General features: G+C 43.2%; 1 protein-coding gene across 1 annotated transcript in view; it reads left to right on the top strand.

Moving 5' to 3' along the window:
• Positions 1-13,519: 13,519 nt before the first annotated feature.
• The window catches only part of SMAD1 (SMAD family member 1), a 49,417-nt gene continuing 49,283 nt past the window's right edge, over positions 13,520-13,653 (top strand). Inside the window, exon 1 of the mRNA XM_075090467.1 lies at positions 13,520-13,609. The gene's annotated coding sequence lies outside the window, so the exon portion shown is untranslated. The remainder of the gene's footprint in view (positions 13,610-13,653) is intronic.

Genomic DNA, 13,653 nt, shown 5'->3' with positions numbered 1-13,653 from the left:
TAGCCACTTGCACTGGAAATTAAAAGAAAAAGTCACAGGAAAAATTTATGGCCTAAGAAAAAAAAAGAAACTTGCTTTTGCAAAATTCAGATCGGGTGGCAAAATACAAGTAGACTGTTGTAGTCTTTAATTCAGGGAGTATGGTTATTTTGGTTTGGTCATCAGTACACAAACCCAAAGTGTTTACTTTTTTTGAAATGAAAAATTTCACCCCTGCAAAAGTTCTAAGTTATCATGAAAAAAATACAGGATACCTCTAAAGTTGAGGTATCCAGCAATTCTGAAGGATCCAGTCTCTATTAAAGTCACTGGAACAATTCCCATTGATTCCCACCAAATTAGAGTCAGGTCTTAAGAAACACAACTTCAGCTAGCTTAACTTAAATATTCCCTTGATAGAAAGCTGTCATGTGGTGTGCAGCAAACAGTAAAATAAAAGTTGCTGAAGTAAAAATGGCTTGAATAACAATCGTGCTTTTGGTCTCCCAGCCTTCTAGACCAGGAACCTGGCCAAAGCATGCCATGGTTCCCTCTCAGCTAACGTGCCTGTGTTTCTCTCCCTGAGGAAAGGCAAAAGTGGGAGCCTGATGAACGCATATGTCTCACTCTGATACAGGGCTCTAACAAAGCTGGAATTTTGGGAGTATTCTGGGTGCTGAAGTTAAGGTATAGTTACTGTGATCTTTGGATACAATAAACTAGCAAGTTAACCGAGTGGGTTTAATATGGTTGTAGCCTTTTGCATTCTTTGGATTTTGTTGTTTAAAGTAGTGTTTTTGCTATTAGATACACTTTTAAGACACTCCCTAGGTCCTCTTCAGTTTTATTAGCGTGTCTCTGTTGCTTATGCCAGTGGTTGTATTCTATTCTTAGAGGTGTTACTTTGTCAATATACACTGCCCCTTAAAATGGCTCTTATTTATTGCCTACAACATGCATGTAATATCCATCTTTAGTAATTTGCAGATGATCTCTCAGAAACGCTGCCAAAATTCCAGAAAGGCTTCAGGATGGTCCCCCTAACTTGTTGGATAGTGCTTAACGGCAAACCCCTTTCATAAATGCCTGCCACATTTTTTTCAGCTGTGCACCTGCTTTGGAAAGAAATCTGAAGTGGAGCCTGATGTTGCCTTCACAAGACAGAGCATGCTAACCCCAGGCGCAGTATCTCACTAGGCAAGCAGAGAGTCAGCAGCAGCAATTCCAGTTACCGTGTTTTGTAGATGCCAGATCTTAAGCTTCAGCTCTCTAGCACTGAACTGCAATGTGCCATGGATCTTATGCCAGAACCAAGGTTGCCTGTTCATAGCACAGACATGCCTTTCATGTTTGAAATTATGTCTAAGGAAGAACCAGAGATAAGACAGATATTGGCAAAGGGGGAGAGGACAAGGGAATTTCTACATTTATTAGTCATGTTATTGAAGAAAGAGGAAAGATTTTATCATGTCTGTCTTGCTGAAAGCAAGGCTCTGGGTTCACAAGATCTGCTGGTACCAGTGCATAACTGAGTCTACTTTCATACATGTTAATGCTAGAAGGCTAACATCACGTTCCTTACAAGAAAGGGGAAGAAAGTTCTGTCACGAAGGTGCCTGCTGCATGTATGCCTCTGTGTGCATGACCAATAGGTGAGAATTAAGCTGGCATTTGTTCCAACCATCAATAAAATGTGAGTGGGGGGAACACAGCACTAATCTAAATGGGGATGGGAGGAAAGCTATGTAATGCACACTCTGCTGGCCCAGCTGGATGAAAGGGCTGAAGTCTTCCTAACTACCCACTGCTTGGTAAATGTGTACCTGGTGATTAAAGTACTTACCATGAATGGAATAAAGACTAATGATGTGAAGAGAACTACAGCATTCCTACTTATGGCAAGCTCTTTAATGGAAAAAAAATTTGACTTATTAACGAATGGGTTTTGTTGTTTTACTGGTGAGAGAAGCATGGGCCCTTTAAAAGCCTTGGCCTCCTTTTCTAAATGTTGTTGCTGAGCAGTGCCCCACCCCTGCATAAGCAACACCTGCATACCTGCAGGGTACTTTCTTCTTGATAGCTTGTATACCGTGATAATATATGCTGGTGGAGCGGTCTAGAATCATGATGTTTAGCCATCCATTTTATTAATGTAAGGACATTGATCTAGTGTTCGCCAGATCCCCAGTGATGTAATAACTTACAGTGCTTTTAATATCCTTTTTGTGGCATTTGTGTTCTTGGTAGCTGATGGGTTTTAAAAGGAATAAAAGACAAGCCCTCCCCCCCGCCGCCAGACACACTCAAATGGCAAATCCTAGCAAGAAGAATACAAAACAATTCCGGCTAGCTGGGCACTGTGGGAGCTATACACAACAGTCTTCTCAGCAAACTGATAGTCTTTCAGAGAGGTTTCTCGGTGTTGACTGACTGCTTACGACATATGTTAAGGTGAATTGGAGGTCTGTGCAATTGCTTTGGATACGGAAATGTCTAACATGTGGGGTCTGAGGAAGCCTGATGGATTTTAAGGAGGAGTGAGGCTTTTGGGAGTGATAAAATATTCAAGGCTTCCAGAAATCTTTCTTCACCAAGCTGTATATATGTGTATCGCTCTAAGAAGAAAGAGTTAACTTGCAGAAGAAAATGCAGAGGATAATGTTCTTTGCCTCTTGACATGCATGCTGTTGAAGTTCTTTCTACAAAGGACCAGACTGCTGCTCTCAGGAGCAGTGGGTTTGCTAACTGGCTTAAGGCTACTCTCAGCCATTTGTGTTTCGCACCAGTAGTGTCAAAGGGGTGCGAGCAAAGCATTGCTGCTGCACTCTGATGGTTATCTGCTTCTGGTAAAATCCACCAGAGCAGAACGAGCATCCCCCAAGAGGTGTTTTGGGTCCTCAGGCACACTCAACACACAGGCAGTGTATTGGCAGGATAAGGTCATGTTTTCCTTGTTCGGTGGAGGAATAAGGATCTCAAAGCCATTGCATTTTCAGTTTTTTACACATTTAAAATGTAAATGGGGTAAATAAGATACTCCTTTGAAACAATGAGATCTTCATTATGTGGGAATGGGGGGGAGAAAGAACAAAATGTTAGGAGGGAGATCAGGGAGGTAAATACAGGGAGGAGAAAAATAATCATAGAGCATAGGCGCAATGTAAGCTGCAGAAAGAGGCAGAGGAGAAACAAATGTGGGGTTTATTGGGTTAGGACAGCAGGAGGCAGGGAGATGGCTGGCAGAGAAAAAACGAAGTCATGTGCATGCCCACCAGAAGGAGCTGTGCAAATACCAGCTTGGGGGAAGCTGCTCTTCCCATGCTTTACAGGATCAAAGAGCAGGTGCAGTATTTCGGTGCATGTTTGTGTAGTGTATAACACAATGCAATTCCGGCCCTGATTACTATTAAAAGATAGTGTAGACACAATCAAAAATCATCACATACAGGCCACAGTAGGAAAGATGAGGCACGGGCTTGGCAAACCACTGGCTGACCTAGTCTGTCACTCCTTATTTTGTTCCCAGTTATTCATCGTGGAGCTAATTAGTGGCATATTGTAGAACTGAGGTCATTAAGACTTAGACCTCTTTGCAGCCTCTCCAGCTAATTTTAAAACCAACTAGAGTGTTTTGATAGTGGTTTTCCTTTTTGTAGACAATGCCACTGTATTCAAACTCCCTTGCACTTCATTTTGGCATTTGCACATTGTAGGGCTTCCATTCAATGCAGCACAGTGGCTGCAGATTTCCTGGTGTAGACTTGCTGCTGTTCTCTTTTCTGGATTATAGTCCTTGCCTGGAGTAGGTGGGAGCAGTACACAGATTCTGCCCGCCATGCTTCACACCAGAAGGACCTCACTTGTGCATAGACTGAGAACTGAGCTGCACTAGAGAAAACTTCAAGGATGACAGACATCTCTGGAAAATCAAATCAGCTTTAAAGAGAAACACACAGCATTTAGCTGGCTCCGCACTGATAACAAGCATTTACAATCACTGGATCATGACAACTGCACCATGCAGGGATAATTGTCTGTTATAAATGGCACTGTAGTAAGGAGGAGACCAGTGATCTGTCCTTAACATGATTATACACCACAGATCAACGATAAGGCAGGCATTGCTTCTCTGATTCACTTTCGCCAAAGACGAATGACCATAAGGCAAAGAAAAACAAAAATCAAAACAAAGCACGTAATATGGGGATGCTTTTCAGCCTAAAAAAATCTAGAAATTAATTCTTTTGTAAACTGATAGGTTGATACATCTGAGCAATACAATAATAGAGAGAATGTGAGGTTTATAAATTAATTTTAGGTTTAGTGTTCACTCTGCAGCATCCTGCACCACGCAGCACACAGGAGGTGTTGTACTGTGAGAGAGATAGGAGAGCAGAGTCCCAACCACTTGCAATTACCAGAATCCTCACGAACCTTTTCCTCTTGAGCCAGTGGCGTCATTTTGGTGTCCTAGCTAAATTTCAGTTTGATTAATTACATTCTGACTATGTAATTTCCCAAGCATGGTTGCCATTGTCTTTAATTATCTGGAGATCCAAATTTGCATGGTTTTTGGAGCATGATAGTTACACATAAAATTCTACATTCTCACTGTGTTTTGCAGACAAAGAAAAAGATGCAGGATTTGAACCAAGGAGCTTAAAATCAACGTAAGGTGAAACCACACTAGAACAGCATCTACGGAAATGATTTGAGGTAAAGGCTAGTAAGTGGGAATGTGAATGGATGGGAATTGTGAATGTAAAGGAAAAGGAATGTATCTATAAAGCGACAGATTATATAAGTTGCTTTATTTTCCATATAGCTTGCTAGGAAGTTCTCATGATGTTTGCAGTCTTAAAGGAATTTAAGTTTCTTGCTTTTGGTGCCCTAGTATTGTAAAGCTTTAAAATAGGATTTTGCAGAAAGGGAGGACTAGCAGGTTGTACCAGGATCACAGAAACCAAACAAGCTCCCTTTCTCCATTTATGTTGCCTCTGAAAATGCCATGTCCACAAGCAGAGGCAAGAATCATTTATTTCATTAATCACAAGGCATGACTGTAATTTTATTTCTCATCTGAAAAATGAGAACTATGGTTCCAGCATCCTAAAATTGGGACAGTGCCTTAGCAGTTTTGTCAGCTGAATCCTAAATCCGAATCCTGAACTGTTTCTTACAGTATCTCTGTTTTCCCTAGAGCGTATCTCACTGGAACACTGACCAAGCTTGACCTATTTTGTTCAAGATTTGATGAGATCACAGTGCAAGCCTGTCTAACTGCAGGCCATAAATTGTTGTACTCCTCCAGCTGGTCGCTCTCTGACAAGCATATGCTTTGCTTAACCAGGGTGATACAGTCCATCAGCGCTGTCTCTAGGTGCTGAAGGCCTTAGGCACAGGAGCCTAAGCTGTAGGGTTTGTGTACTGTGCGACTGGACATTGCAGAAGCTGGACCAACTGTGCATTGACTGTAAGGCCACTTTCAGGTCGCAGGTTTTCAGCTAGAGTAAAGCAGCATTGCTGTCTCTGCTGTTCGCAGTTTTCTGGGGGCCTTCTGTGGTGATGTCCATACTGAACATTTGATCCTTGTCTGTAAAGGTGATATTTTAGACGTCCAGATAAAATGCTTTACACTGAAAACTGTTTTATACTTAATTGTCCAAAGAGGCAAATGGGTGCCTTACTTTCGCATTGGCTTTCCCCCTCCCCCCCAATTTTAAAAAGCCCTTGACTATGGTATTTAGAGAACTGTTTTCCTAAGTGTTGATAAGCCATGTAGTCCTCTCCCTTCTCTCTGACATCTCCAGCAATAGCAGAACCTCTGGATATGCATAGTATGCTTTGGTCCTTTAAACTATATTATTAGTGGACTGAGATAATCACTTGTAATTCAGATTGTCCAGTACTTTCTACATTGAGACTAGGTTGATTTTATGTATTTAGAACTTCATCAAACATTAATTGTCCTTGGGGTGTGCTTCAGACAGAATATGTGTAGAAAATGTCAGCAAAACAGAACAAGTATTTCTGAAAACAGGATAAAGAATATCTAATTTATTTGCCAGGGCTGAAAATATTAGAGAACAGTTTTTTGAGAGGCTCTAGTGCTCCTGTCCGCTCAGGAGGAGAGTTGAAATTTGGCAGGGAAAGGAAAGATGAATTTTGTGTCGAGAGATGAGTTATGAGCTGTAAGCCAGCCTCAGTTATGTCTCAGTTTTGCAACTAAATATTGCAAAAACAGTTTTCATAACGGTGAGCTGCAGCGTGAGCCTGGGGAGAAAACAAAATCACTCTCCATTATTTGACCATTATTTGTTCTGTTCACTGAGTGAGACAGGGGTCTTTAGGGAGGAACATGTATGAGCACACAGTTAAAGACAAGTACCAGGATGCACCCAAACTGAACACTTAATAAGATTATATCAGTAACAGTAATTTTGATCGGTCTCAACTTTTAAGCGTTTCTTTTCTTTTTTTTTTTTTTTTTTCCAATTTTTACTTATAGTGAGGATTTACAGATGCAATTTGTGCATTAAGTGTAGAGGGGGCTGCTTTGAAAGCTGCTCAAACTTGTTTGTCAAAAATTTAGCTAGTTTTGGTCAAGCAAGAAACCAGTAGAGTTTAAAATTGGTCTAAATGCCCTCCTCATGTGGGCAACCTTTTTCAACACTTTGTGTGACTGCCAGGATGTTTGAAAACTACAAGGTAATTTCCTCCTGAAAGCGCAAATGGAAACTAATACAATACATGTACATTTATTGTCAGGGCTATCTGTTATTGAGAACTCACTAAGAACGCATTGCCTTGGGATGACTGATTAAATACTGATTTACTTACTCTCCACAGTTCAGTTTCTTCCACACCTTGAGCAAAGGAAAACTCTGGAATTGGAGAATACAGGAAAGAAAAAAAAGCTTGCGAATGCAGGCATAGTCTTTGCCCAGGTATTGCCTTCTTTAAACCAGCTGAGTGCAATTCTGCCTTTTGAAAAGCCAATTGATAATTTTTCTTGGGATCCTTGTGATTCTTTGGCCTCTGTTCATTCATGAACAGCAGAAGGGTGGCAGGTTTTTGGATTTTTACCATATAATGCAGTGTCCAACAGCTGCCTTTTCTAATACGCAGTGATCACACCAGCTCACTTAATTCCTCAGTCCTGTCATGCTTTTTCCTAGCCCTCTGTTATTCACCAGCAAGCCCTGCTTCTATGCTTAGTGTAGTTCTTCTAAAGCCATGTTTGCTGTTGTGCTCAAACTGAAGGTATTTTTCTTTGGTTAATAAAAAGCTCACTAAGTCTACCACCGTTTCATAACCACTTTAAAAAGCCAACAACACTATCAAAAAGACAGGTTTTGCCCTTTCTCCCACCTCAGACCTGCCCCTGCACAAGATCAGCACAAGGATTTGGACAACCACACAATGAACCAGATCAGGGAACTGATCCAAATTAAAAATGAGCTTGGCCCCTGAAACATTTGTTTTCCCCAGGCAGATCAGTTCCCTAGGCCTAGTCAGTTTGCAGCTGCACCAACAACTGTGCCAGCACAAAGCGGGTGGGTGACAGGAGGTTAGGGATGAGCAGCTGGTGTGGAAGAGGAAGGGTGGGACTGTTTTACTACTGGCTTATGCAGCCAAGAGTGGCACTGGACTGGGCAACATGACTTAGACTCACACTAGTTCAGAAAAATTGAAAAGAGGTTTCTAAATTACTCAAGAGAAGTACCATTTATGCGGGGAATAAAAAGAAGACATGGTGCCTTTTTCTTTTATGTTTTCAATCATTATGTAAAATGGTCTGAGTATTTTTTCACAAAATATCAATAGAACGTGGAAGTAAAGGGGTGCATTTAGATGCAATATGTGTGATTTTGTTAGTCTTCCAATGGTGTAATACAGTTGTCTCCTCTTCCTGTATAAAGAATGAGATAAAGAGCCCTGTACCCAGTCAATTACTGTGGTTTGCCCAGCCTTCATCCATCGCCTCAATCCAGTCCTGCCCTAAGGCCTCTTTAGCCCATGGAGGCTACTGCAACTGCCCGACCATGGCCCTCCCTAGTGCTGCGTAGCAAGCTGTGACACACAGCCACTTGCACGGCACCAGTCATCACTGCACTGGTTGTACAGCCAGTGCAACCGAGTGACCGAGTAGTAAGAGCTCAGGATTGCCAAACCACCTTTGATTTCTTTTCTCATGGAGTTATTAGCTTTAATTTTGTATCTGCCACCTGTCTGTATAAATTTTAATATATCATTCTCTGGTGGTTTTTGCAACAAGATGTAACTGGGACAAAGACTGTAAGAACTTGAAAACAGTAATTAAAATGGGAGATAAGATTAATATTAGCGGTGGCTTCCAAGAAACCTGTAATAGAGCTAGGTTATTCCAGTTATGTAAATCTTTTAAAGCCAAATGACTGAAGAGAAATTTAATTTTAAAAGAACCAATAATGTTTGGTTATATGGAGTCCATTATCTCTTGCTGAGGTGATAGCCAGGAGAAAGTGAAACTACCTTCAAAAGCTTCTACGTCGATGCAGGCAGGATCCAAAAGGAGAATTTCATTCTCTAGGAAGAACAATACTGGTGCAGTACAGTGGGCAGGAAAACTGTGCTTCGTGGCAGCATGTGATTAGCTATCAGAACAGAGTGCAACCTCCCTTCCTTACCAGCAATGTGATATTGCTGGAGCAAAGTCCTTACATCAAAGTCTAGAGAGAAAACAACCAAGAAAGGAGATAAGGGAGCACCCCGCTTAGTACTTTGGTTTGGCCCAAACCTTTTGGATTCATAACTTTTAATGAGGATCTTGGCAGCTTTAGCTGGGTACCTTAATCTTAGTAAAGTAATGAATTTTGGTCTGAAACCTATCATCTCAAGGGTGGAAACTGCTCAATCTGATCAAAGACGTTTCTGGTATCTGCAGATAGATTTACGGCAGAAGCCTTATTTAATGTAACAGAGAGAAATAAATGTAATAACCTTGTAAAATTATCCGTCCCATGTTTATTCTATAGAAATCCCACTTAATCATGGCGGGCCAGTTTAAAAAGAACTTCTAAGAGTGAAATGGGTTCTTTGTACTTTTGCATATGAGAGTCAGGAAACTAAGGCAGGTCCCAAGTAGACATTTGACTCTACTAACTCAAGAAGTGATTGTTCTCCTAGACATACCAAAGCAGGAGTATTCACATCATACCTTCTGTCTTCAAGGCCTTTCACAACTTATTTCCTCTTTTTTTGTGTGTGTAACCTACACAGTGCAAGCTCAGAGTTTCTCTTCAGTAAGGGAAAGTTGAATCTTGGCACTCAAGGACGAGGACAGATCACCTTCTGGCATAAAACAGCTTACTTTGGCTTCCACTGGGTGATGCAGAAGTCACTTTTGTGAGGATGGCACTGGAACAGTTTCCCCAAGCGCCAGCCTCCTTAAACAGCTCAAGGTACCACCACCCTGATAATTCTGCATCTGCATTAAAGTGCTGGTGATGGGCCTCTGTGCAGAGCCCTGCTTGGTCAGCCTTGGGCAGGTGCTTGGGGCTGCTGAGCCTGCTGTGCTTCTGCTGCTGGGGAGCAGGGGAGTTGGAAGGGAGAAAGGTGGAGGGGAAGGAGAGCAGTCCCTACAGCCCTTTTACCCCAGCTGCCCACAGCTGCCAGCAGAGCGCTCGGTGGCGCAGGTGGGCAGTACAGAGGGCAGACAGGAGGGCCACTGGGCCCTCTTTGATGAGGACAGGGTTTCGGCTGAGCAGCTCTGCTGCTGCTGTCATTTTGCTGTCCTGTCCAGTCTGCCTCTGGAGGCCACAGTTCAGTCAGCCCATGCCACCATACCACTTCTGCTGTGGTGCAGGACTGAAGTATTCAAACTAGCTCAAACCCAGGTGCCTTTCTCAACAGTGGAAATCAGCTATGAACTCTGTGCTACTGTGACTAGACAGGTCCTTGTGTCCAGATGGGTTTGGAAAACCATCCGCAGCCCTGCACAGTTATGATGACCTCCTAAAAATACTCCTTACCTTCTCCCACATGCTGTCTTCTGCCTGAGGCATCTTTCCCAAACAGATTTGTGTAGCTGCTAAACAGTCTGCATATCCTATTTTAATAACGCTGAGGTGGGAGGCTTGTTTAATACCTGACCTATTCAAAGAAGAAGCAGACAAGCCATGAAAGATAGGGGTAGATAAACTTTACCAGCCAGCTCAGGAAAGAAAGAAATAATGAAATCAAGTATGCTTAGAAAGCTATTATTCTTCTTGACAGAACTGCCTCTTCTTTCAGAAAATACTGGTGGTATTTTCCCACGCTAGGGCAACACGGCTAGGGCAACGGCTAAAAAGAAAATTACTCCAGTGATTTCAATGTAAATAATAAGTTATGTGTTTGATACAATTAATTATCCATGAAACTCTACTTTCTGGCAGAAACCTCGTGTACATAAAGGTGAAGCAAAGTTACTGAGTTTGGAGCTAAACTGTCTCCAGAAGGCACTCTTTATCCCTGGAACCTTTTGAATAAGCCAGATGAAGCCTGGCTGAGGTTAACAAGAAATACTAAATAATGATCTGCCTATACACTCTGATTTTAGAGGAAGAATGAAAGCTAATAGTAGTAGTAGCAGTGTTAGTAGTACTATTTCTTAAATATATGTTACATAATATAATAGTATAAAATACGCAGCATGATGAACATCTTTTAGCACTCTGCCTTCTGGTAAGCTGTTTCTGAGACACAGATTTTAAAGGTGATTAGGCAGGTGCTTGGTGAGATGTTAAAAAGTCTCTATGAGATTAAAGTTTCCTTTGAGAATCTTAGAAGTTTATCTGCATAAGTGCCCCAACTCCATTAAAATTCAGGTTCCCAGGCCTTATGACTGATGGTGCCATTGGACTGTACACCTAATCTGATGAAGAGTCAGGCTGTTTACAGAAGGGGTGGTTCTTCTCTTTCTTCATTTCCATGAGGAAAACAGCCTCATGGCCTGTTTTCCTCCCACCAGTCTGAATAATCCTGTAGTTGCAGAGTGAAAAGAGGAAAAAAGAATTCTGTCCCCTCTTGCAATAGCACAGTTATTCAGTCCACTGCAGGGTGGGAACACTGTTGTAGGAGTAGCTTCAAGCTAGATACCCAGGTGTACATGCCCCTCTGTTCTCCTTTTTTCAGTTTCCTCATGTTATTCAGAAAAGCTAGGCAGATGCTGATGATGTTTAACTAGGGTATATGAAAAGTAGCCGATGGAGTTAGAAGTGGTGAATGTACAAGTAAGACTCTGCTGATACTACTCACACACAGAGTAATAGGTTTGGGCAGTTAGCTATGAGTTGAACATCCTGAAGTGAGCGGCAGACTTGAAGCTTTGACTTGGCTGTGTACCAAAACAGCCTGGCCAGGGAAACCTTGTGGCAGATTTGACCATGGCACACTGTTTCTGCTTGCCCTCTGGTCCTCTCACACAACTGATCTGTGTGAAGCCAGGCAGCTCTCTCCAGAACAACTGTTCCGGTTATTAAACATCAGCAAAAGGCCATACCGGGCTGTTCTATAGCCCTTTTTAGGTAAAGGAGCATATTAATGTGATCCTCCCCAAGCCTCAGCGTAAGTAGAAAATAATTTAATTCTCTCATGCTGGAGCAAACCAACCAGTCAACCCTAACAACAACAAAAGCAGTAAAAACGTGGTTCTAACAAGACACCTGACAAACTGCAGTGCTTTCCTAACTATCTTCTTGTCATATCTGTTTAGTGTGAATCATGCTCTGAAGAGATACTCGAGCAATGAGGATCTAGTGGATGGAGCTTGCCACCCGCCCCAGTCCTGCCAAGTCAGCCAGCAGGGCAGAGCACAGCAGAGCTCAGGCACATGTAAGGCCTTTTCTGTGTGTTTCTCTGTGTGAGACTGCGTCACTGGGACTGCCAAGCTCTTGGGGCTGGTACCACTGCGGCATCCCCCACTCCTGACCTAGGACACCTGGCCCTGATCTAAGCACTGCCACAGTACAAAACACGTAGCAGTCTCATGTTTCTTCTGTACCTTGCTTGCAAATACCTTCATTGCACTGACAAAGTTTAAAGCTATTTTAGTTTGTCTTGAGATAAACCTTTACCAGTTGCATCTGCAGCCCAGTGCTGTGCTGTATCTGTGCGTGATTGCACGCAAAAAGAAAAGTTTACTTGCTAACTGTCATTGTGTAAAGTGCAACCACAAAATACAAGTTAAAGCTGATTACCAAAGTTCAGTCATTGTGAATCATTTAAGGTTCAAAACCTAAGGAGTAAAATACTTCCCCCAGGCTTCCCCCATCAATATTATGGCATTGTTCTGGTTAGGAGTTCCTCACTACACTTCTGTTGTAGCATGCTATCTAACAATGTTGTACAATTTACCTGTTTGCAATTCATGTAGTATTTATGTGACAAAGAAATGGATGAATTTCAGATTATGAAGTTAGAAGAAGTGCCGATAGCCTCACAGCCATAAAACTGGGTATTTTTTACTGCTGCTGTCATGCTCCTTCTGGGACCTTGGGCAAAGCATTCTGGCTCTGTGTCCTCAGACTCATATTGCACCTGGGTGGGCAGGCGGGCAAGTCCAGGACTACTGTCCATCTGGTAAAATGCTCAGGGGCTTAACTTCTCTGCATTTTAACTTCTTTTGCTGGGTTTTAAAATTAGGTTAATACCATACCTGGAACTTCATATACATGTGAAAATTTACTGGCATAAGCGCAGAGATACAATTACGCCAGTATAGGTGTATTGTAATATTTTGCTATGTAGAAACACCTTGCCCTTGTTACTTCATATCTCCTTCCAGGAACGATGACTGGGTAAAAGCCAAAGTATTTGCTAAGGAATCAGTTTCAGTTCAATCCTACTTGTGCTACGCTTATCTGAGTACTGTAAAGATTCCCGTAACTGTAGTAGGCAAGAGGGACTTAGCGTTCCTCAAGTGGGCTACAAACTTTCAGCGAGATCCCCGTTTGAGCAGATGCTTGCAGATTCAGATAGAGTCCAAATTAATTTCAAGAGGGCCGTAGGGGTGAGGCTTCATTACTCTATATCTGATTGCACAAGAAGCCTCATGCACTTTAATAGGTTTACTTGCATAAATTAGGAGCAACTGTAACAGTATGTATCGCCGGGACGAGGGCCACATGTACAGTACCTGGGGATAGAGAGTGGTCTGTTATTGGAAGATATTATAGCAATTACTTCAATTTTAAGAACAGACTAAGTCAGGGAGTGAATCACCTGTAAGCAAGAGGCAGGATGAGATCCAGTTCAGTCAGAGCGTTACGAGAATTAACTTTAATTGCGAGTCTCACAGCATTTGGAGCTCTCCCTACAGCCCCCGCCGCCGCAGCACCCCCGCCGCGCTCCGGCGGGTGCCAAAGCGCCCTTCCCACCTCCGCCAGCCCCGAGGGCCGCCGAGCGAGGGTGGCCGGGGCTGGGCCCTTGGGGCTGGGCCACCGGGACGGGGTGGGGAAGGGGCACACGGCCGCCCAAGCGCCGGGCCGCCCTCCCGCTCCCAGGGCGGCGGCCGCTGCCGGGGGGCGGCGGCGGGCGCAGCGCTCCTAGCGGGGCCCGGCGGCCGCGGCGGGGGGCGGTAATTTGGAGAGGATCCCTTGCCGGGCCGGTGCGTGGTGTGCGTGTGTGCGGGGTGTGCGCGGGGGTGTGTGC

Source organism: Phalacrocorax aristotelis, chromosome 4 (assembly GCF_949628215.1).
Source record: "Phalacrocorax aristotelis chromosome 4, bGulAri2.1, whole genome shotgun sequence".
NCBI lineage: Eukaryota > Metazoa > Chordata > Aves > Suliformes > Phalacrocoracidae > Phalacrocorax > Phalacrocorax aristotelis.
This window is presented reverse-complemented; position numbering and strand designations above follow the sequence as displayed.